This window comes from Typopeltis vanoorti, chromosome 5 (genome assembly GCF_054136105.1).
Source record: "Typopeltis vanoorti isolate ZY-2024b chromosome 5, IOZ_Tvanoo_1.0, whole genome shotgun sequence".
NCBI lineage: Eukaryota > Metazoa > Arthropoda > Arachnida > Uropygi > Thelyphonidae > Typopeltis > Typopeltis vanoorti.
In genome coordinates, this window is record NC_143553.1 from 166,485,737 (window position 1) to 166,511,964 (window position 26,228).

Consider the following 26,228-nt stretch of genomic DNA (forward strand, 5'->3'; position numbering starts at 1 on the left):
TCTAGATAATGACATGATTAAAAAAGTTGAACTTTGCTTGGACACCACATTTTTACTCATCCATAAAGATGGCATTCCCCTTAACCATACTGTAGACTGAATACTCTCCTACTCGTAGTATATCCAAATTTTTAATCAGATTAAGTTCACATGTTGGAAATGCTTGTTCGTTCTCGTTTCAAAAAATCATCAGATTTTCTAACAAAAATGAAGTCATCTCTTCGAGCTGACAATATCATCATGATCAGTCTGGATGAGGAATTATTGTTTACCAATGTTCTGCACAATGCTTAACTTCGGCTGATATCACAGATCTTTCCTTTTGACATAGTAAAACCATTTGACTTTGTAATTCACTTCATCTACCAGTTACAAAAACCTCTTCAAACAAATAGAAGAAACTCCAGTTGGTATTCCACTCTCTCCTACATTAGCTAATTTCTACATAGAACATTGTGAGGAAACCTTATTCTCTTCAATAGAACCCCAAGCACCCTTTTCAGTACAATAAATTGCTGATATATTTGATATTTGGCCTCAACATTAAAAACTGGTTCTCTGATTTTCTGGAAAAGATAGTCCATATCCTTCACAAAAGATCTACTAAAATAATTTACTCTACCATATTTACTCGAATGTCACTCACCCTCGCATATAACTCGCACCCCTGATTTTCCTTTACGATAACAGAAATTAAAAAGTTTTGCATTGTAAAATCTTGTATAGAAGGATTTTTGTACAAAAACCCTTATATACCGATTTTACTGGAGAACGAAAAATCCATGCAAAATACTTGTAGTTAATTAGCATTTTTTTTATGTTTATGTAATATGGAAATATTTTAGAGTGAACTGTTCAATCATGTAACCCCCAAATTATTGTATATTAACAAAGAACGAAGAAAATGAAGTATAAATTAAATTGTAACAAAGGATTGTTAAAACAAAGATATATCCCAGACAGATTAAGATATGACCTAGGGCAATAACTATCGCGAAGATCAAGTATGTACGGGGTTTTCCCCCTTAATGCAGCGACCAAAAAGGCTGCTGTGTGAAGACCCATGACACACCCAAGATAATAAAATCGTAACAGGAGTGATGCAAAAGGGGAGTCACACACAGAGGTCTTGGTATTCATCGTCGGAAGTTGGTTCTTGCTGTGATTCGTTGTCATCATGGGTTTTTCGTAATCTGTAAGAGAGGTCAATCATCTGGTAGATGGCCACATAGAAACAAAGGTCGTATCGATGTTCGAGGATGTCGTACTGATTCAAGGTCGGTGACCTACGTTCTAGCCAACAGATGCCTAAAGTGTGAGATAACTCTTTTGAGTTTTGAAGAAAGTCAGTTCCGGATTTACAGCTGCCAAGTTTCCAACGTTTTCGGAAAAAGGTGCCTGTATATGTAGCCAAGATCGGAATGTAATGGAGGATATTGATTTCAAGACCAATAGTGTGGACTAGACGACTTTATACAAAGTATGGTCTAATATATTGTATTTTACTAGAGGTGAAAATTGTGACAGATTACTTTAAAGTTTTTATGTTAATAATAGGGGGTGCCTCCTCCTCGACACCTACTCTCCCCCCAAGTTCCAGACTGGCAGGCCAGTTCTCCTTGAATTCTGATGACTCGAATTTTGAAAACTCGAAAGGGGGGGTCTGCCCCTGGCACCCCCCGAGTTCCAGACTGGTAGCCCCCCCAAACGCCTATGGCACCCAATCTATCATGGGAAGCATTAAAAACCTATCGGTATGAAGTCGATGAAATGCATAAAATGGTGTTAAAATTTTCAGTCTCTGATACTGGTTCTATAGCATTCTTGATATCTAGTATTTCTTTGCTTCTTGTAGCAGATAATTTAAATAAATCCGATGGGCTATTTGAGATTTAAAAACTTCTTTTAGTTTACAGCAGGTAGGAATAACCTGAGCCATCTTACGGTGCTTTCGGAATAATATTCTGTTAATGCAATTTGCTTTCTTAACTAATACTTTACTGTATCTGGCACATTGTTTTGAAGTGGACTCTCCGTGAAGTCTCGATATAAGTTTCGGTAAAGAAATTCTACGAATAAAGAATAATTTACGTGAGTTCTTTCCGTTATTATATTAGTATGTAGTATGTCTACCCGTTGTATTTCCTTACTTTGTTGGTTCCCATTAGGAACCAAAAAAAAGTCTGTTCCTAATGGCAATGGCTTTACAAAGAAACATGAAACGTTACTTCACTCTCCTAACCTAAACAGATCCGCTGGTACTACGTCTTTCCCCCTTGTGTGAGATAGTACTCTATAAATCAGCAAATCTTTCCTAACTTGTAATTGTATACACATATATATATATTTTTAAAAAAAAAATAATAAAAGAATTTTTTTTTTAAATAAATTTAGGAAATTTAACCTTAGCTACTTAGGTGGCACTTGTTGAATATAACAGTTTTGTTTAATTAGCCTTTGTACCTGTACTAATGATGCCTGTGATATGCAGGCGAAAATTCTACGAATAAATAATAATTTACTTGAGTTAATTCCATTATTATATTAGTAAGTCCTTGTTGGGAATCTAAATAGCAGAGTAAGAAATGATTGTCAGACATACAAAAATGTTATGGAAAAATTTGGAGAAAAGAACAAAGCTAATAATAATGGCAAAATACCTGTTGGATTTCTGTGGGCATGGACATGGTTATTACTAACACCATGTTCCAACATAAGAATGTGCATAAATTCGCATGAAAAGAATAGGCAAGGAATAAGAAAAGTCAAATTGACTATGTTATTGTTGGTAGTGATGTTTTCTCTCTGTTGCAGGACTCTAGAGTGTACAGAGGATTTGAAATTGGAAGTGATCACCATTTTGTCTTGAGCAGAATAAAATTGAATTTCATATTGAAAAGAAGAACATGTAAGAAAGTTTTAAAGCAAATAAAAGTTGAGCAGCTTTTAGATGTGAACTGTAGACTAAAATATACAAACATTATTCAAGAAAAAAAGAAATTTTTTGAACAGGAACCAAACCCTGGAAATTCAGTGGCAAGCACTGAAGAAAATATTGATTAATTCAGGGACAGAGAGGCGTGTGGTGAGGTTGTCTGCAAGGATAGAAAAATCAGAACTCCATGGTGGACACAGGAAGTTAAAGAAGCAGTGAAGGAAAAGAAGAAAGCTTATCAAAGGTTCCTGGCAAATAACTCAGCTTGTGCTCTTAGAGAATACAGAGACAAATGTAAGAAAACTAAACATTATATAAAACTAGCTAAACGGAAGTCATGGGAAGACTTTGGTATGAACATAGAAAATAAATATCAAGAAAGTGGCAAGATATTCTGAAAGTTGTTGAAGAAGCTCAGAAATGGAGGAAAGAGTGCTGTAAAAGGAATTAGAGATATTATAAAGGTGACATGAAAACTGGAGAAAAAGATATCCTTGAAGTATGGAGTAATTACATTGAAAAATTGCTAAATGAAACAATTAGTGACAGCACAGTGGTAAAAAACATTGAGCAGGAATTCATATGCATACTTGAAGTAGAAAAATCCATCAAAAGCCTGAAATATAGAAAGGCAGCTGGAATAGATGATAATCGACCAGGAATGCTCAAGTACGGAGGTATAAAAGTCTTACAGTGGCTGCACTGCATAGTTCAGAAGGACTGGACCGAGGGGACAAATTCCAGATGATTGAAGTAGAGCGCTCATAGTACCCATATATAAAAGGGAAATAAAACTGAATGTGAGAATTACAGAGATATTTTCCTATTGAGTGTTCCTGTTAAGATTTATGCAAGTATTCTTGAGAAATGATTGAGAGGGATTGTGGAAAGGAAGCTCGGTGAAGGACAAGCTGGATTCAGGCTAGTAGAGGCTGTCAGGATCAGATTTTCACTTTACGACAAAAATAATTGAGAAGTCATGGGAATATAACAAAGATCTGTATTTAAGTTTTGTGGATCTGGAAAAAGCATATGACAAGGTGCCAAGAGAAAAGCTAATCGAAGCGTTACAGTTGTATGGTGTCAATGGGGCATTATACCAGCAATACTTAGTCTTTATTTGTAAATCATCAGTTAGAATTGAAGGAAGTTGAATTGTAAATCATCAGTTAGAATTGAAGAAAGTACAGGAAGATGGTTTAATGTTAAATCTATTGTCAGACAAGGATGTACATTATGCCTTTTTAATTCATTATCTATATGAATCACATTATGAAGGAAGTGCTATTAAACCTGATATCAAAATTGGAGTAGTTAATGTCAGCTCTGCTTTATGCGGATGATGTTATACTTCTTAAAAAATCCGCTACAAGTCTGCAATATTCCCTGACTAAATTGAATAACTGTTGTAATAGATATGGTATGAAGGTCAGCAATAACAAGACAAAGACAAATGAAAATAGGCAGAAGCATTGAAAATATGAACTGCATTGTGAATGGAGAACCTATAGAACAGGTAAAACATTTCAGCTACTTGGGCACAATTTTTAGTGAAGATGGTAAATTAAATATGGAAATAGACAACAGAATCAATAAAGCTGGTATTGTAAACATAAATTTATACGGAATAAGAGAGAAATTAGTTAAAACACTAAAATTTTGCTGTATACAAGACATTGTTCAAACCAATTTTAACTTGTGGATCTGTGAGCTGGGTTAGAAGTAAAACACTTGACCGAAGACTGGAGACCGCAGATATGAGAGTCCTGAGAAAGATTAGGGGCGTGAATAGATTGCATCGAGTTCTTTCCTAATTTCTAATATGACATGGCCATTGATGCAATCTATTCACGCCCCTAATCTTTCTCAGGACTCTCATATCTGCGGTCTCCAGTCTTCGGTCAAGTGTTTTACTTCTAACCCAGCTCTCAGATCTTGGATGTTAGCATCCAAGAATGCTTTAGTGGAGCTAATCTCAGTTAGTATTTCACTTAAACAGAATGGGAGAGGAAAGATTATCAAAACAAGTTTTCTCTGCCAGGTTGGCAGGAAAAAAACACCCAGAGGAAGACCAAGATATAGACAGATTGATATGGTAAAAAGCGCCTTAGGAGATAGAATTATAAGATCTGACAATGTCGGAGTATTGACAGGTAAAGATTGATTTGGAGGAAAATTATGGATAAGAAGTTAGTAATGGTTTAAATTTTTCATTTAGTACTATCATATCCTAGTTGCCTGTGTAGCTTGCATCCTCTGCGCTTGGCTGCTCAAAGTTAGACCTAGGTTCAAGTCTCGTTGCCAACTGATAAACTCTTTCTAAGCCTTTCTTTGACCGGTGTCCAAGTTAGTCGATCTCAATCGATCGGGCAAGCGAGTTTTTCCTCCTGGAAACCAGTTTTTAGTCCCGTAAACTCGAGAAAATCGACCGCAGTATCCACATTATTTCAGGCAGTAATATATCCTGTTAGGTACCAAGAGATGCCAGCCTTTTCATCGGTGGCTACCTATAATTAGCGATAGACATGGGACAGCTATTTCTGATTGGCTATCAGTGGAGATTGAACTGCCCACTCAGTCTTCGAAAGGTAGATAAGGCCTTGCCTACTCTCTATTACTGAATAAAAGGCATTATCTGATTTTAGCTGAGCTGACTATCATATCCTGTACACCCCTTTAGTGTACATCTCTGGAATTTGATGATGTAATATATTTTTCAACAAATAGTGCAATTAGAGAACTAGGATAAAAATGGCACTAACTAATCACATGTCCCCTCCCACAGAAACTATGCTGTATAGACTCGAGCAAAACCATATGTTGCACCTGCAAACATAGTATCTAACTAAAAACTGTTGTCCAAATTTTCAATTAAATGAAATAAAAAGATCACAAAAGTGGAAGTGGCACACAAACAAGCGGCATTAAAATTCAACCAAAAGGTTGAAACTTTGTGAGTTCAGCCTGCCCATGCGACGCAGGTGGTACACAAACGGTAATGAGAAGTTCCTCAGAAACATAAATGGGTAAAACACCACCCTGTTGTGAATGTGTTAAAACTAAGAAATATATAGTGAATATTGTTATGGCAGTTTCAGATATTACGAAATTCAGTTGAAGAGAATCAGCATTCCAACTCAACAACTGTTGGCTTGACTTTGTCATTGGGTCGCATGATCCCTTGTTAATACTGCACCAGTATATGCACATCTTCATAGCTGCACTATCTCTACTGGTCTACTATTGCTGTCTGTTTCGCGCTCTGCTTTCACTTCTCATTAATCATTTGTGAAGGCTTGTTCATTACATATCTTAAGTCTTGTAAATTACTGGTGATTGTTGCTTGAAATATGAAGAAATGTTCAAGTTACAGTGCTGGTTTTAAACTCAAAGTTATTAATTTTGCAGAAAAACATGGCAATCGAGAAGCAGCAGACCGTGAGTTTACAGTGACAGAGTTTAATGTGTGATATTGGTGTAAACAGAAACTTTCATTAGAAAGCATCAATAAGTCAAGAAAAGCATTCTTAGGACCTAAAAGTGGAAAGTTTCCTGAATTGGAAGAATAGTTACTTGAATTAGTATTAGGTTTGCATAAAGATGGGTTGCTGTGTTTTGACACAGAATGTTATACTCAAAGCACATCAGTTAGTTTCAAAACAAGGCATCAGTTTTACAGACCTGAAAGTGAGCCGAGGTTGGATCACAAGATTCATGAAGAGGAAAAGTCTTTCCCTTCGTCGAAGGACATCCCTTTGTCAAAGAATGTCAAAAGATTTCAAGGATAAACTGATGGATTTTCATTACTATGTAATTCAACTTAGGAAGAGCAATAACTATATGCTAACACAAATAGCCAATGCCGATAAAACGCTCCCCCTCAATTTTGACATGCCACACTAAACAACAATAACAGAAAACGGTGAAAAAAGTGTGATAACATGCACAACCGGAAGTGAAAAACAGCAATACACGATCATGCTTGCAATTACTGCAGATGGAAGAAAGTTTCCTCCTTACGTAATATTCCAAAGGAAAACATTGTCAAATGGGAATTTCCTCCTGGAATTAACGTAAGAGTCCAAGAAAACGGTTGGATGGATACTACATTGCTCGAGATTGGACTAGAACAGTTTGGGTCAAATCACCAGGAGCCTTATTTTGATACCCCGCTCTCTTCATGTGGGATAACTTTCATGGACACTTAGAACCTGAATGATAATAAAATAACTTTCGGATACGAGGAATGATGTGGCCATTATTCCTCGTGGTCTTACACCTTGTGTATTGCCCTTGGATGTATCGGTCAACAAACCATTCATGGACTACGTACAACAATTCTACACAGAATGGATGGCAGCTGGCAGCTACGACCTGACTCCAGCAGGGAAGATTAAGAGACCATCATTAGAACTGTTGTACAACTGGATTTTGAGAGCTTGGGAAACGATTTCGTCAGAAATTATTGCCAAGAGTTTTTTTAAAAAACTAGCATCTCTAATGCCCTAGATGGAAGAGAAGATAACGCTATTTGGGTAGATGATTTTGACAATGCACACAAGAAAACCACTCTCAAGGCTGGAAGTAGCAATAGCGAGTAGGAGATTCTTGGTAAGTTATAACCATTTTCAGTTTTTTCCTGAAAACTTTAGTTCCTGAAAATTCCCTCGCATATATTTTGCACCATGATTTTTTAGCTTTAATTTTGGGGAAAAAAGTGCGAGTTATATTCGAGTAGATACAGTACTAATTTAGTAAATCAGTAAATCATCCCTGTCATCAAATTCCTAACATATACCCTCAGGGGGTGTACAAGATCTTATGATAGTACTCTATGAAAGTTACATCATTACTAACTTCTTATCAATTCTCCTCCAGATTATCCTATTATCTGTCAGTATTCCAATATTATGAGATTTATATTTCTGTCTTCTGAGGCACTTTTTACTGTATCAATCCACCTATATCTTGGTCACTAGATGTTAGCATTACAAGATGCTAACAATCACAAGTTCTTTCCTAATATTCTCATTTTTAATATGATACTGCCATTGATGCCATTTGTTCAGTCCCCTAATCTTTTTCAGGACTCTCATATCTGTGGTCTTTGATCAAGAGTTTTATTTCTAATCCAGCTCTCAGATCCATAAATTAAAACTGGTTTGAACACTCTTGAATACAGCTAGTTTAGTGTTTTGACTAATTTCTCTCTTATTCCATATAAATTTATTCAGCTGACTTCCTACCATACCAGCTCTGCTAATTCTGCTGTCTGTTTCCAAATTTAATTTACCATCTTCACAAAAAAATTGTGCCCTAAATTGCTGAAATGTTTTACTTGTGCTATAGGCATCAACTGCATCAGGATGCAGTTGATGTTTTCAATGTTTCTGCCTATTCTCATTGTCTTTGTTTTTTTAATGCTGATTTTCATACCAAATTTATTACAGCAGTTATTCAATTTGGTTGGTGAAACCTACAGGCTTGTCCTGGATATATATTTAGGAGTATAACATCACCTGCATAAAGTAAAGAGCTGAGATTAATATCCCCAATTTTGATTTCAGGTTTAATATCGCTTTCCTTCATAATGCGATCCATATCATCATGTAGTTTCCTTAGTGCAAGGGCGCAGCACCATGTTCTTCCAGCCTTCTTTGTTGGCAGCCCTTCTTTTTGTTTCAGCATAGCCACTTTTTTTACCTCTTGATCTTCTTCCCATAAGCTTTCCTTCTAATAACCATTAGTGTCCTCTGTGCTGTTGATTTCCCTCAGTACATGTCCTGCCAGTCTCATCTTTCTCTGGATCATTTCCTGTGCTAAAGATGTCTGTGTTTTCATTCTCTGTAGTACCTCTGCACTTGTCTCGTGCTCTCTCCATGAGATTTTCAAGGTTCTTCTGTAGCACTACATGCAATCCATATAGACCCTGAATAACAGTGGAGATAATGTATATGCTTATTGCATACTTGACTTAACATTGAACCAAATTTTTGTACCTCTTCATTTCTAACTGCTGCCTTACATCTTAAATAGAGACTAATGCTTGATATAATTTCCCATTTTCACCATATAACTGGAGCGTTTTGAACAGCTTTCCTTTTGGCACCTTGTCATATGCCTTTCCAAATCTACAAAATTTAAATAGAGATCCTTGTTATATCCCATGATATCTCATCTATTTGTCTTAAAGAGAAAATCTGCTCCTGACAACCCCTGGTTGGCATGAATCCAGTTTGTTCTTCTCCAAGCTTCTGTTCTACAATTTTTCTTTACTGTTTCAAGAATAGTTGCATAAATCTTACCTAGAACATTCAGCAGAGAAATTCCTCTAATTCTTACATTCAGCTTTATTCCCCTTTTTCATAGATAGTACTATGTGAGGTCTACTCCAATCATTGCAAATTTGACCTTCTGACCAGACCCTCTGAATCATGCAGTGTAGCCACTGTGAAGCTTTTTATACTCTATATTTTAGCATTTCTGGTCGAATATCATCTATTCCAGCTGCCTTTCCACATTTCAGGTTGTGATAGCTTTTTCTATTTCAAATACAGATATATACAGGGTGTTCGGGATAAATTTGACAGTTTCGTAAGGAAAAAGAAAATCTTCTTTGTATCTATTAAATTTAATGAATTGACAAAAAAACATTACAGGCAGAGTTAATTACAATACTATCAACAAGATTTACTCAAAATAACCACCATTAGCATCGATCACAGCTTCAATTCTGCTTCGGAACCTCGAACAAGCTGATGCTACAGTCTCCCTGGGAAGGGCCGCAAAAACTGTTTTAATTTTATCCATTAACTGGGCTTTTGTATTACTGGAAGTGCGATTGGTGTCTTTTTCAACTGCGCCCCATACAAAATAATCCATGGGGTTAAGGTCTGGGGAGTTTGGAGGCCAAACATTTGGACTGGTGAAGTCGTAGAAATTTTCAGACAACCATTTTTGACTTTTCCCAGAGGTGTGGCAAGGGGCCGAATCCTGCTGCCATACATACGGCCTACCATTGGCTACCCTTGTTATCCAGGGCTTGACTACAGTTAGCAACTCCACGAACAAAGCCCGAATTCCAATGCCAGGGTTCTTCAACACCTGTTCCTGCAGATTTGCGAGGAATTCTGCTGTACGAACGCAATCAGATCGTCTGCTAGGGATCTTTCTTCTTGCTACATCCTCGTAGTCACCATTGCAAGTCTCTAGTTCATGCCTGATTGTTTTTACTGTATTCAGGGAGCATTGGGCAGCAGTCGTAATATCCTTATTTTGATGGCGGGCACGAATCATCATGATACAAGTTATTCTCTTCCATGATTCAGGTGGGTTCCAGCTATCCATCCTTTCTGACATCTTGTATATGAATGAAGAAGGGTCCAAACTTTTAAATGAAGAGAAGTGTGTGTTAATACATGTAACTTACGGAAAAATATAATTAATTATAAATATGTCAAATTTATCCCGAACACCCTGTATTTGAGATGGCATTCCTGTTGAGTGTTTTCTACCACCATGCTGTCAATGCTTGTTTCATTAAGCAATCTTTCGAAGTAATTTCTCTGTACATCAAGAATATCTTTATCCTCAGTTTTTATGTCCCTTTTTTATCATCCTTGATAAAGGGGGCATCTTTGATAAAGGGGACCTTTTACTTTTAACTCCATTTCTGAGCTTTTTCAGTAGCCTCCAGAATATTTTACCACCTTCCTGATATTTATTTTCAATGTTCTTACTAAAGTCTTCCCATGACACTTGTTTAGCTAATTTTACACAGTGCTTTGCTTTCTTACATTTTTCTCTGTATTCCCAAACACCACAAGGTGACTTACTTGCCAAGAACTTTTGATATGCTTTCTTTTAATTTAGTAGACAGAATCTACTAATTCATGCTTGTTATTTGTTCCAATCCTGAAGTCCTCTAGCTGGAGATTGATAACATCCAGAATGTTATGCTAAAATATAAATACATCAAATGTGTGATTCCTATACTCTAGCTACAAGAAACTGTACAAAGAGTTTTCCAATTTCTTACATATTTGGCATTTCTGAACCTATTTCAGAAATACCAGATCTTAAAGAAATACAGCTTAATACTGACATTATTTCCCATCAATAAACTCTTATCTTGGTTGCCTTCCTGCAAGGACAGATGGTCTTCTCTTATCCTTGGCAATTTTCAAGTTCCCTGCGATTGTAATCTTTATTTTGGACAAACTAGTTCTAACCATGCCTTAAACTTATTCAGTATGTCTGCATTCACAACTTCAGACAATTCACAATATCACTCACCAAATACTCTCAATGCAAAGAACAAGCTCCTCACTCCTTTGCTCGCATCCTTCTTTTAGTTTACAGGGATAACTTGTATGTCTCAATCATATCTCCATTCCTCTTCCTATTCATGAGGCTTTGCAAATTGCATCCCCCCCCCTTCTTGTTCTATCCCCTCTCCCATTCCATGAAAAATTTCTTCCACATTAACCTGGTAACAATACCTGACCAACTTATATATTTCAATTATATCTCTGTTCCTCTTCCTATTCATGGGGCTTCGTAAATCACAACCCCCCCCCCCTCCAAATCTGTTTTCCTGTTCCACATTCCAAAGACCAGTTATTACCACCCTTGAGAATCTTCTCTGAACCCTTTCTAACATATCCTCATCACCATGAAAACCAGGTGGCCAAATATGTGCACAATAATCCATATGGGGCCTGATCAAAGCCTTTTACAACAGAATCATAACCTCTTTATCTCTGCATGCCAAGATCCTCTGCATCATTTTCAGTATCCAGTGTGATGAAATTCAAGCACCAACTTGTGCCCCCCCCCCCTTGAATTTCAGATCATTATCCACCACCACTCCCAGATCCCTCATCTCCACTACCTCCTTCAAATTTTACACCCAAGTTGTATACTTTGTAACTTGGGTGTAAGCAACTATTTTGAAATTTAGTAAGCAACCCATTGTTGCTTACTAAATTTCAAAACTTTACATTTTACAACATTGAATTGATAGTTTCACTTATGAGAGTGGTCTGAAAAGTTCTCAGCCTCAACCATAGATGGCAACACTATTGACAAGGTTTTTTTTCTATTTCTAAGTTAGTACATCTGTCGCAAGTCATTCTATTGAGTAGTTTGTTTTATACAGCTGTTTGAAGCAAAAATGTTGTCTGTATCCCTTGAAATGGATAAAATTTAGTATCATGCGGTTATAAGATTCTTTGTAAAAGAAGGTTTAACAGCAAAAGAAATTCATTCAAAGTTCGTAAAAGTTTATGGGCACTCTTCTTCTTCGTTTTCGACACTTAAGAAATAGGCTGCCGAGTTTAAATGTGGCCGTACCTGCCTTGAAGATGATCCATGTGAAGGACGTCCAAAAAAGTGTAACAACACCAGAAATCATTGATCAAATGCACGAGATGGTATTGGATGACTGGTAAGTCAAAGTGTGTGAAATTGCTGAGACTATAAACATTTCAAAAGAACGTGTACAATATATTTTGCATGAAGGATTGCATGTGAGAAAGCTTTGCGCAAGATGGGTGCCGCACTCGCATGAAAATCTCTGAACGGTGCTTGGAGCATTTTAACAAGAACAAAACTGATTTTGTGCATCAATTTATTACTACGGATGAGACTTGGATTCACCATTATACATCAGAATCCAAACGACAGTCAAAACAGTGGAGAGAAGCAGGTTGTTCAGCGCCAAAGAAGACGAAGTCGGTTCCATCAGCAGGAAAGGTCATGGCATCGGTGTTTTGGGATGCTAAAGCCATTTTGTTTATTAATTATCTTGAAGAGGGTAAAACAATAACCGGGGAATATTATTTCGATCTTTTAACCAGACTAGATAAAAAATTTGTGAGAAAAGACCTAGTTTGCAGAAGAAAAAAATCATCTTTCATCAGGACAATGCACTTGCCCACAAAAGTGTTTTAGCAATCAGAAAATTAAGGGATCTGCACTATGGAACATTCACCTTATTCCCCAGATTTGGCTCCCTCTGACTTCTATCTCTTTCCCAAACTATAACTCTTCCTCGCTGGTCAGCGTTTTTCTTCAAATCAAAAGGTGATTGCAGCTGTAGAGGGGTATTTTGCAGATCTTATTGAGAACCACTACAGGAATGGGATAATGATAAAATTTATTCCAGTGCTGGAGCATCGCTGGAATGAATGTATTAGTCTTAAGGGAGATTATGCTGAAAAATAAAAATAATTTTGAAATTATAAATTTATTTTTTTCATTGTTAGGCCGAGAACTTTTCAGACCACCCTCGTATGCACTCATTCATACAGATACACTTGTAAGACCACAACATCCACTTGAGTCCCCAATTTTGCATCATATGAATAGCAACAGTTTAACCTGTCCCAGTATCATTAATGTACAAGTTGAACAACAGCGGTCTCATTACTGACATCAACAGTAATGACTCTCTTAGTAGTGACTTCTAGTGACTCTCTCTTTTGGGACTGTATTCCCATACACAACTTTCTTGTTTTACCAGTTTACTTATGTTACAATTAACAAAGTTAGAAATGTATTGGACAAGGGAGATGTATATACAATGGTATACTAAGATTTTGCTAAAGCTTTTGATAGACAGCCGAATGATAAATTGTTAAATAAATTGAAATGGATGGGATTGAATAACAGACTAGTGTGCTGGATTGGTGACAGCTAGTCACCGATCTTGCTCACTAGTTAGTAAAATGTGATCTCTCTTTAACAAACCCATGCTGACAATCACAGAGAATACTGCTGTTATCAAACCCATTTCTGTATCCTAGTTTTCACTAATCTCTCAAACAACAATTGCAGATATACAGATTGGCCTATATTTTGTAGTCGCAGCTTTATCACCACCTTTATGCAGTGGAACAATTTTACCTTCCTTCCACTCTCTTGGACCTGTACTGTTATAAAACTAACTAAACAGGCATGCCAATGCTACTGCCAACTCTATGCAACATTCCCTTGATATGTGATATGTCATAAAATCCTATTGCCTTATTAACATCAAGCTTATTTAATTCTTTAAACACATCCTGCTCACTCACAAAATAGGCCATCTTCTCCTGTTTCCTCTATTCTTGAGCTTCTCGTGATTTCACTCTGATCAGGATGAAACATCCTTATAAATTGTTCACTGAACACTTCAGCTATGTCATTTGCAGTAATTACCATTCCTTCTACTTGCCAGATATCTGAAAAACTATCTAGGGTTTTTCTTCACCTGATTTACTAATTTCTGCTCATACTGCACCTTTGCTGTGCTTACCAGCTTAGTCACCTTCTTGACGTACTCTTTGCATTGATCATGCAATTTACCATTCTTTATCTTGTGCTGTCTTGGGGAGCCCCCATACGAATAAACAATGACTATCTTCTTCTTCTTCCAGATTTCATTCTTAATCCCTTCATTCATCATTTAATATTTACCTTATTCAGCGTTTTGACCTTCAGAATGCATTCCCATGTTGATGTTGTTAAATATCTTTTGGTCAGTTCCACACAGCATTTATCTCCCTCCTGTTTAACTCCTCATTTCATTCTATAGTTCTATACCATCTCTTGTGCTTTTTATAATCACTGGCCTTTGTTTCACATATCTCCTTACCAAAGCATTAATATTTCTAGCCCCCACCCAGGTGATCACCTCATGATTATTGTCATCAACTGGGGGAAGTGCGACATCCCACTCCAAATCACATCCTCCAATGAAATGATTAATTTTAATTTTCCTTGTGCCTAAATGCCTTCTCTTCATTACAATCTTCTCTCCTCAACCTTATGGTTGGTGGGATAGCCAATATATGCTACTTTACTAGGGAATAATGATTAGGAACAAGGTGGTTTCCCATTGCCTTCCCTGCCTTACAGTATTTATGCCTGTTGATGCATGTGTGTGTTCACGTGACCAGTTTGCCTGTTTTGAGTTTTAGATTGGAATGGAGCCTTTGTAGCTCAGTCCTTTGTTCCACATATCTCCTCACCAAAGCATTAATATATCTAGCCCCCCACCCAGGTGATCACCTCATAATTATTGTCTTCAATTTTTTCTTCAAGTTTCATGAAGAAAAAATCCTCCACCTCCATATGAGACTAGCTAATTCACCTTTTGTCAAAAAAGACCTGGTAAAGATTCCTTGCATTATGGAAAAGAATCTCACCCAGGTCTTTCCAACAAAAGGACTGAGCTACAGAGGCTCCATTCCAATCTACATTACCACAATTAAAATCACCCATAATGATCACTCATCCTTCCTTTGTTTGCTAAGCCAAGTTGCTTATACATTTCATATACATGTCGTGTGGCTTATGCAACCCATGCTTCAAAATTCATGTCAATTTGACTGTATGATTGCATTTTATTGATGTATGAAAGTTTTAAGAATCCATAGCATATCAGCGCTCATCTTAATTGCCAATCCAATGCAATTAATTTTAGGATAACTTTGAATACTTTAATTTATCAATTAATATAATTTTAAACATGGAAAGCATACAGGTCAAATGAACAATATCTATGCTTCACTTGTGCTGTTTATGCTTTGTGGTGAGATTAGATTATCAGTTGCAAATACTAGAGCAAGACATGGATAATTTGAATTTTGATATGATTTTTAAATACAGCTATATAATATACACAGAAATCAGGAAAAGTAATCACTTGGAAAATTATTATTTTTCTGGATTTGAACTAAAGAAAAGCTGAAATAACTTGGTTTGCTTACTTATTTATACATATAATCCATGAGAGCTCTGGCAGAAAATGAGACATTCAGTAGATATCGTCAGCACTATTTCCCATTGTAAATATGTGCAAAAAAAGTTATAAATTATTTATAGAACATTATGTATTAAAAACTTGTCTATGATGTGTCCTAAACAAGTCAGTTCACACTTCAAGCACACAAAACAGATGAAACTCAGAAAACAATAACACATGACAAATAACAACGTTCAATTGGATTGGTTGAAACAATAACCAATCGCAGCCACTGATTTCTTGGTGTTATTGTCCCAGTGCACACCCTACCTCTCCTTTTGGGTGGTTTAAAACTACTGAAATGCTAAGAATTTGACCAGCTACACCATCTGTATGTCTGTTCAAATGGCTCAAAGGTGTTTGTATTTGTGACTGCACACCCAGATTGTTCACATAAATGTGATGCAATATTTACACATTCAAAAGTGTCTTCTTCATGAAGTATTAGTATATTGTATTTAATTTTAGGAATCATGCAAAGCTAGGAAACAATTAGGGGAGTTTTAAAAAGGAATAAATGCAAAAATATAATATTGGGGATAGAACATGTAAACAGAATGGCCTACACCCGATATCCTAAACAAATGTTAAAATATAAACCAATTGGAAAGAGAAGGCACGGTAGGATATTGGATGGACAATGAGACCGGAACAGACCAATATGGTCTATACTGCATTTCACTTTTAGGTCTATAACCAGTCCTACCCGTGTCACTTGTTAGTTGTGGTTTTCACCACACCTGATCATTCCCAGTCACCTTTATCACCACTTACCCTACCTATCTCTTCAGTCTCAACTACATTCTTTACATCTCAGGCCATCCCATTCCCATGCTAACTATCCTCATACACACACTCACCATTATTTTCAACATCCATTTGCCTTACGCTATTCTTTCTGTCTATCTGCATTCTTGTTTCTATTCTCATTTACAACCACTTCAGTCTCACCAGTTTTCTCCGTATCTTATGCTTCACCTCTTACTTCCTCTGCTCTCTTGCTGACATCACTCATTACACCTCCTTGCAGCAACAGTCTATCTAGACAACTCACACCAAATCGATTTAAATTCAACCTGTCACTTTTGTACAAATCCATCCTTCCCTCAAATGTGACATATATCTCACACATTACTCCCTTCTCCTCGCACAGCTCTGCCAGCATGATCCCTGCTCTGTCTCAACTCATCACTGGCATACCTGAGTAACACACTGACTACTTTTCCAACCACGATGTTATCTTCACTCTTCTCAGCAACCTCCTGATATCCATTCTCTCATTTTCCTTATGTCCAACAAAGTCATTTGTTCCAACAACTACCACCAACTTGCTTGCTTGTCTTCTCATATCTAACACATAAACGATGCTGCTAATTCTCTCTTCTGGAAAACACCTTATGGAATATCTTATTCATCACATCTGTAATAATGGAATGTCATTCATCACCTCTTTTTCTCTGCTTTCCTTCATCCTATCCTTCTTCACTCTTTCGCTACACATTTTTCATCTCGCTTCTCATTCTGATAAACTCATTTTTCATGTCTTGCATCTTGACATAGTTGTCAAGATGCAAGACATCTGTCTTTTGTTTATATCCTTCCTACTCTCCTTCACTTCCATTCCATGATTCATATTCATTTGCTCCTACAATTGCACTCTTTCATTCCATTAGTCAGTTTTGCATCTACCAATAACTTATAGTCCAACAGAGTATCACTTTCAACATATCCTTTTTTCCTTTTCAGCCTCTCCACAAACACTCCCCATTCCCCATGTACATATTGTACTCATTACACTGAACTATTCTCCAAAAGTCTATACCATTAATTACATTTGATTTTTGTTCTGCACGATGTGCAGATCTCATTTGCATCACCATTTTTTCATTGTTCCCCACAAGCTTCAAAAAAAATAGTAAAAGTAACATCTCTTTCAAACACGCAAAGCTCCACAATCACTCGTTTATGCTAAGCAATGATAAATAAACAAAATTACACCAAAACACCAATCCAGATCTTTAATTTACTACAAGATAAAACCTCTTTTCAACAGCAAACTTTCAGCTGCCTTTCACTGTTGCAAGCAGTTTCCATTGTTAATTTAACAATGATTTGTTTAAATCATTGTTAAATCCATTGGTTAAACAGTTCATTCTATCTTGTGTAATCTTGCATCACTTATAATCACCCACTCACCTATGGCGAGTTGATTTTGCTAGCTGGCAAGTAGCTGCAGAATAAACAAAAGAGAATATTTTATTAAAATACAAACTTATTTATTACTGACCATTTATAAAAACAAACTTACATTAGAGCCTACCAGTTTTGCCAGCAAACTGTCTGGCTTTTTCAAGGCGTTTACGGAGACATAAAAACTAGTAAATGCAAATTGAAAGGAACATAAAAAACGTTGTAAACAATCTAGTAGCTAAGGTTACACATTCACGTGACAGAGACTGAGAGGACTTATTGTTCTTATTCATTATCATGCATGCGTGTTTGTTGTAAACGTGTAATGTGATTACTGGCTAGCTGTAGGTCAGATTGATTTAGAGAGAGGATCAGGTTTTTCCATGAACTGTTTAGGATTGCACCCTGATTTTTGTTGAGGTTTCCACCGGTTATTAACACTATTGTGGCTTCCTTGAATAAATGATGTCTGTAGTCGTCATCCAGATATGGCATGGAGCTGTTTTGCCACTCTATCGTTTGGTTAGATGTACAGAAATGATATGCTATATCATTTCCTCAAAACATCATCAAAAAATATCTATATGGTGACAACCCCAGACAAGAAGAATCAAACTCCCAGCACATTTCTACTGTAGAGATCCCTTTCATCAAGTCAATTTCTTATCAAATAGCCAGAATACTAAGAGCCTAAAACATCAGAGTGGTCTTCAACCACCAGCATCAGACAAGTTTTAGGATCCCCAAAAGATAAGGTGCCTTTCTACAAATATCCAGGAGTATATTACATTTCTTGCTCCTGTAGTCTTACCTACATCGGACAAACTTCACGGAGTTTAGAAATCAGACAAAAAGAACATGTCGGTGATGTAAACCGCAACAGAAGTATCTCTTCCGACTTAGCACATCATTTCTGTACATCTAACCACACGATAGAGTGGCAAAACAGCTCCATGCCATATCTGGATGATGACTACAGACATCGTTTATTCAAGGAAGCCACAATAGTGTTGATAACCGGTGGGAACCTCAACAGAAATCAGGGTGCAATCCTAAACAGTCCGTGGAAAAACCTGATCCTCTCTCTAAATCAATCTGAACTACAGCTAGCCAGTAATCACATTACACGTTTACAACAAACACGCATGCATGATAATGAATAAGAACACTAAGTCCTCTCTGTCACGCGAACGTGTAACCTTAGCTACTAGTTGGTTTACAACGTTTCCATTCAATTTGCATTTACTAGTTTTTATGTCTCCGTAAATGCCTTGAAAAAGCCAGACAGTTTGTTTTTGTAAATTATTTATTTATTATTTATTGATTGATTAATTATTTATTACTGACCATTTACAAAAACAAACTGTAAGTTTGTTTTTGTATATGGTCAGTAATAAATAAGTTTGTATTTTAATTATAAAGCGACCAAATATGTTTAGTTTAAAGAATATTTTATTATTTAATGAGAAATAAATAAACAACTTCTCAACCTTGGTACAGTATTATTACTCATTTTGTGGAACTCCTATTGACTTATTTAGACATCTCATTAAAATACTGGGTGGTCTTGGGCAAGTAAATTTTTTGCATGGCGAGTAGGGTTTTGCATAAGTTGTTGACCCACACTGAGTATAGAATCTTCTGGTCAAGTACTTAATTACTTTATCATTGTCACTTTAAATAAGAGAGTTTATTTAAGGAAAGTGCTTCTGCCCTAACTTAAATCAAAACGATTGCTGTCTTTGCCAAAAATATGGAAATGTCTCATTCTCCTTAGTCATCAGTATTTTTTTAAACATATCTTGATGTTGTCATATATGCACGCAGAAAATATCCTTTTAAACAATCCATTGTTAACATTCTACCTTGTGTAACTGTTTTTTTACCACTTGTTTTAGTTTCAAGCAAAAATATTTGTAAATAAAGCATTATTCAATGTTTTCTTTTGTTTATGTGTTATAAATGTTATAAACTCAAATAAGTGATACTATATTGAGATAGACAGCAACGATCATGAATGGTGTGTCAGTCGAGCTGAGCGAGGAGAAGGGAGTGGAGTTTGTGAATGTGTGGGATGCATTTGAAGGAAAATGGAAATGTACAAAAGTGACAGGTTGCATTTGAATGGATTTGGTGCGAGTCAGAGCGACTATTGCTGCAAGGAGGAACAAGTGATATGAGCAAAAGATCAGAAGAATGGAACTTGTGAGCCTGAAGTTATTGTAAATGAGAATAATAGTACTGTGAGGGATAATGATAGAACGAGAATTCAAGATTATTTTTATTACTACTTGATGCCTCCAAGGAGTCCAAAGACTTGTCAAGGGAGGGCACCTACTTAATCCACCAACTACAGCAAACCGCCAATGGCATCTACTGCCCACCACCACTAGTATTTTTTGCTTGTAAATTGCTTGTGTTCTCAAGGCCGATTTGTCTGTATGCAGGATGAAAAACTTGAGTTTTTTATCCTGCATACAGACAAATCGGAAGATACTGTTGATGATAGAAGTTGAATTATGTCCATGCAAAGTGGAAGTGAGAGATGTAAATAGTGGTATTGGTTTTGAGTCAGTATGGCATGAGGTGAGGGTTGACAGGAAGAGTTATTTAGTCAGATGCTGCTATAGACCAGGGAATGTCGACAGTGATGAAGAAATGTATAAGCAACTTGGGTTGGTGAACAAGAGAAGGTTGATTGTTATATGTGATTTTAATTATGGCAGTATAGATTGGAATGAAGAGATATCATTTGGGAGTAAGAAAAATTAACTGGGTTTTTAAGAGACACCTATCTCAATTAGTATTTAAAGGAGGGGCACACGAGGATCAAGAGTTTTAGATCTGAATATTTCATTGGAGGATGTGATTGCAAATGGGGTTTTGCACTTCCATCCAGTTGGTGAGAGTGATCATGAAGTGCTCACCTCAGTTGTGACTAGCCATATGCAGACTTCTGTGAGGAAAGGATATATGTAGAAGTATAAGGCTGGTGATTATAACAAGTTTAGGAGACACCTTGGATCTATAGTATGGAATGAGGAGTTGAGCAATGAGGAAATAAATGCTGCTTGGGAACTGCCAAAGAAATACATAACAGCATTAATGTGTGAATGTATTCCGAAGGTCAAATTGAATAAAGGGATTAAGCATGAAATTTGCAAGAAGCGAATACTGTGGATGCAGCACAAAATGAATAATGGTAGCAATTAATTGCATGAGGAGTATAAAGAGCAGGACAGAAAGGTGACTCATTTGGTAAGGACAGCAAAAGTACAGTATGAGCAGAAATTAGCAAATCAAGCCAAGAAAAAACTAGAGAGTTTATCAGATAATGTGGCAAGTAGAAGGAAAAATGATTATGGTAAGGCGATGTTAATGGATGAAAATGGTAGAATGATAACTGCTGCGAAGATGCCATTGAGTTATTCAGTGAATAGTTTATAAGGGTGCAAACCTAAGCTTCTGTGGTTTAGTGGTTCTGTGGGAAGTTTTTGGTAGAGACCACATTATTGTATAATTAAAGAGTTTAATAAAAATAAGCACTTAAAACCCACAAGTTTCATAAGTCGTATGACTTGCATCATCATCAGGGGTACTAGTACCTAAAAGTTTTACACAACAAAAGCCTACTAACAATTAATTACACACATTAGATGTTTTTGATAACTTCACGACTGTAACATATAATTGATAAACCAGGATACAAATGGCAAATTCGTTACTGTATATGTGTTGGAACACGCATACAGTAACAAATTTGCCATTTGTATTCTAGTTTATCAATTATGTTACAGTTGTGAAGTTTTCAAAAACATGTAATATGTGTAATTAATTGTTAACAGGCTTTTGTTGTATTAAACTTTTAGGTACCAGTACCCCTGATGATGTAAGTCTTAAGACTTATGAAACTTGTGGGTTTTAATTGTTTATTTTTTATTAAACTCTTTAATTACATAATAATGTGGTCTCAACACTGAAAACTTCTCACAGAATTTATAAGGGTGTTTCATCCTCATGAGAAATCATAGAGGACATAGGAGAGGATGGCTTAATTGTGAGTGAGCAGGAGGAACATGAGGAAATAAGCTTGATGTCAGTAACTTGATAGGATTTGATGAAATATCACCACGTCTTAAGGGAATGTTCCAAGGAATTGGCAGTAGCATTGGCATGCCTGTTTAGATAGTCGTACAGCTGCACAGATTTCAGATTTCAAGCGAGTGGAAAGAGGGCAAAATTATTCCACTGCATAAAGCTGGAGCTACAAATTATAGGCCAATCTGTATATCTGGAGTTGTGGTTAAGGTACTGGAGAGATTGTGTTTACTAACGTATGTATTATAACAAGGTGACAAATGTCTAGGACAAGGGCAATGTATATACGGTGGTATACTTAAATTTTTCAAAAGCTTTTGATAGTTTGCCACATGACAAGCTATTAAATAAACTGAAAGAAGTGGGACTTGATAAAAGACTAGTGAGTTGATTACTAAATAACTTAAGGAATTCACAATGTATACTGGAATATAAATTAAAATAAACTTTAAGATATACTTCCTGTATTTCTGCAACGTCACGTTGCCATCTTCATGGGAACATAAGATTAAGACACGTGCACGCAGGCACTAAAAACAGCAAATGAAGTAGAAACATATCCAGTATACGTTGTGAATTCCATAAGTTATTTAGTAATCTTGTGCAACCAACTTATAAGCCTTTCTACAAGAATTGCTAGTGAGTTGGATCAGTAACTAGCTGTCAGATAGGTATCAGAAAGTTTTTTTGGGGTGCAATGTCCTGAAAGAGAAGTGTCACTGCCACAAGGGTCTGTATTGGGGCCATTGTTGTCCAGTTTGTATATTAATGATATTGGGATGGGCTTAACTAGTGATTTGCAGATGATGCGAAATTTTGGAGCGGACTGCAGAGTCAAGCAAATTCTATGGCCTTATAGGAGGATTTGAATAAATTATATGAATAGGCATGTAATTTGAACTGTCAGTTCAGTGTTGCAAAGTGTAAGGTTTTGAAACTTGATAAGCAAAGATGGGATGCAAAACATACACTTGGTGTGGAAAATTTAAAGGAGGTTGAGGAGATGAGAGATCTGAGTGGTGGTTGAGAAGGACCTGAAATTCAGGAAGCCACATCGCACAAGTTCTGAAGTTGTCACATTGAATAATGGCAAATGATGCAGAGGACTCTGACATGCTAAAATAAAAAGGTTATGATTCCATTGTATAAGGCCTTGATAAGAATTATTGTGCACAGATTTCATCACCAGGTTTTCATGGTGACAAGGATATGTTAGAAAGGGTCCAGAAAAGATTCACGAAGACAGTCAGTGTTCTCTTTGGAATGTAGAGTAGGAAGAACAGATTGAAAGAATGTAAATTATAAAGCCATGAATAGGGGGAAGAAGAGAGGGGGATATAATTGCAACATATCAGTTAGTCAGGGATTGTTATCAGGTTTATATGGAAGAAATTTTTCATAAATAGGAAAAAGGGATAGAACAAGAAGCTACCCCTGGAAACTGTATAAGGAGGGTGTGAGCAGAGGAGTGAGAAATGGGTTCTTTGCATAGAAAGTGGTTAGTGAGTGGAATGTGTTGCTTGAGTGTGTGTTATTAACATAGACACATTGAATCAGTTTAAGACATGGGCAGATGAGCTTTGTCTGTGATAATGTGTACCTTCCACGATGAGTCAGATTCCATGGTAGTCGGATGTTAATAATAATAAATGCAACACATGAAACAAGATTTTGTCATGCTGGCACTACTCCTTATCATTGAATCACCATACATAATTCTCTCCTTATCTTCCCTCTTTCACTCTTTTAGTATATTTATATTAGTGCATTACATATTTAATATCATGAAAGTTGATGAGTTTATTATATTCCTCTCATTCATTCCAGAAAACAAAATATAAAATCACCCCCCCCCCCCATATTGGACTGAAATCCTCTTAGTGGTTTCAGTATGCTTTATTCTAACTAGGAATTGATATGGATAAAAACAGCAGCTCCAAAAGATGTTCAAGTTCAATAATAAGCAAGAAGAAATAGGAACACATCTCCAGCTTCACATATAGTCAACCATTAGATGGCAAGTCTATTGAAGCTGGAGATGTGTTCCTATCTCTTCTTGCTTATTATTGAACTTGAACATCTTTTGGAGCTGCTGTTTTTATCCATATCAATTCCTAGTTAGAATAAAGCATACTGAAACCACTAAGAGGATTTCAGTCCAATATGGGGGGGGGGTTTCTGTTTGTCATACCTTTTTATTGAGGACATTTAATGTGTTTCTGTAGATTTTTTGTTTGAGTAGAAGATATTATTACTGTGAAAATTTATTAAAATAAAAATTCAAACTTATTCTGAAACTAATTTGCAATATATAAAATAAAAGCATTCATTCAGTGCATTCTAATTTCTCCTTTATTTTTATTTTTTAGGATTCATGGCTGTATCCTTAAAATTATGGGGAAACGGGAGAGGAACTCAATGATGAACTGTTTTATTCCTATAATTTGTTTTAAATATAAATGCATCATTAGTTTGTGTAAACTGTACATTAGAATTGACAACTGTGAAATTAACCTGAAATAGATTTCACAAGTGCATCTCTACCAAAGACATTCCAATTCTAAATAATGCTTTCCGAAATACTCTTGCAAATTTTCAAGATAGTTGACTTATATATTTTATTTTGACATTGAATAGTATTATATTTAACATTCATTGTTGCTATTTCAATATAAAGTACATGAAGTATTAGACAAACAAATTGACTCAAGCTTTTCATACAATAATGAATCAAACCACTTTAAGGCTTTACTCAAATCAGCACACACGTTGCCAAATGAAACCAGAAGTTCTTGTTGTAAAAACATAGAATTTCCACAAAAGAATGCCGCTATTTTAAATGAAAATAATTTTCAAACGAAATTACTGATAGTTCCCTAACTTATCTAGTTGTGTGTGTGTGCGCACGCGCGCACTCACCCATTCCATTCTAATCATTACGGTTCAAGAACAAGCAACAAGAACAGTAAAATGCAAAATTCAGTGTAGTTTTGTAGTGTACAACGTAGTGCACAAAATTCAATTCAGTGTGCAGTCAGCATTACCTCAGAGTTCCTAAATCCACCTGAAAATGCAGGCATAATGAACTGTTCTGATTTCATGCCTATCTCAATGTTTTGGGAAGTAATCATGATTAACTCTTCATAGTGTTTTTTTTTTTAAATGAATGATTTATGTAACCCTGTTACATAAATCATTCATTAAAAAAAAGTGCATCTCTACCATTGTTTCCTTTGACCCATGTGTTCTCCTGTTTATTCAACTGTGACTGAGACATGAGTAAGTAAACACATGATATGTAACATATCAGTTTTAAATGTTGTTCTTTTATTTTCTCTCTCTCTCTCTCTGATGTCCTTGCAACCAGAAATATATGGATTAGTTAATAAATTAAATGTGTGTGGTTTTTTTGGCACGTATACTTATTGTTATTTAATTCATAATAATAGCAGAGGAATTATGTCAGCAATCAGGACGTAAAAACTGCAGTGGCTGCATGATGGCTTTGAGACTGTTTTAGGACAAATCTCGCACAATAAATGATTATACTAAGAGCACATTAGCACCTATGGGTGCCAATATGCTCTTGGTATGATCACACTTAATATGATCAAACCATAAGTATGATCACGCTTATGGTTTGGATAATCTTTTCTCCCTAGAGATGTAGGGTTACCAGATTATCTCCAGATGAACTAGAGACCAGATGTATAATTTCTTTTAGGCATAAGGGAACTAGTGGCATTGAAAATCATTTACTGCCTAAAGACATTCATAAACATCCATGTCATGGCAGGATTCAAACCATGACTCATAGGCTGAAAAAGCAGAGATGCTATTTGCTCTATCAACCCTAAAGTTAGCTAACAGTATGTTGTTATAGCCATGAGAATGTAGATGATGGTGACTGTGAAATATTTACATATGGATCAGAAAGGATGAATTTATGCTCTTTTGGGTTAATTATCATCAAATTCCTGACATGTACCCTCAAGGGGTGTACAGGATATTATGATAATACTACATGAAGAACTTGCATCATTATTTACTTCCTATCAACAATTTTCCTATAAAATTCCTACAAATCAATCTGTTATCTGTCAAGATTCCAAAATTATCAGATCTTATATTTCTGTCTTCTAAGGCACTTTGTACTGTATCAATTCACCTATATCTTGGTCTTCCTCTGGGTCTTTTTCCTGCCAACCTGGCAGA

General features: G+C 36.1%; 1 long non-coding RNA gene across 1 annotated transcript in view; it reads left to right on the plus strand.

Annotated features, from left to right (window-relative positions):
- LOC150107035 (uncharacterized) overlaps nt 1–24,756 on the plus strand; it is a 61,137-nt gene extending 36,381 nt beyond the window's left edge. The window contains exon 3 of the long non-coding RNA XR_016548343.1: nt 24,383–24,756. This is a non-coding gene — a long non-coding RNA (uncharacterized LOC150107035). The remainder of the gene's footprint in view (nt 1–24,382) is intronic.
- The last annotated feature ends 1,472 nt before the right edge of the window (nt 24,757–26,228 follow it).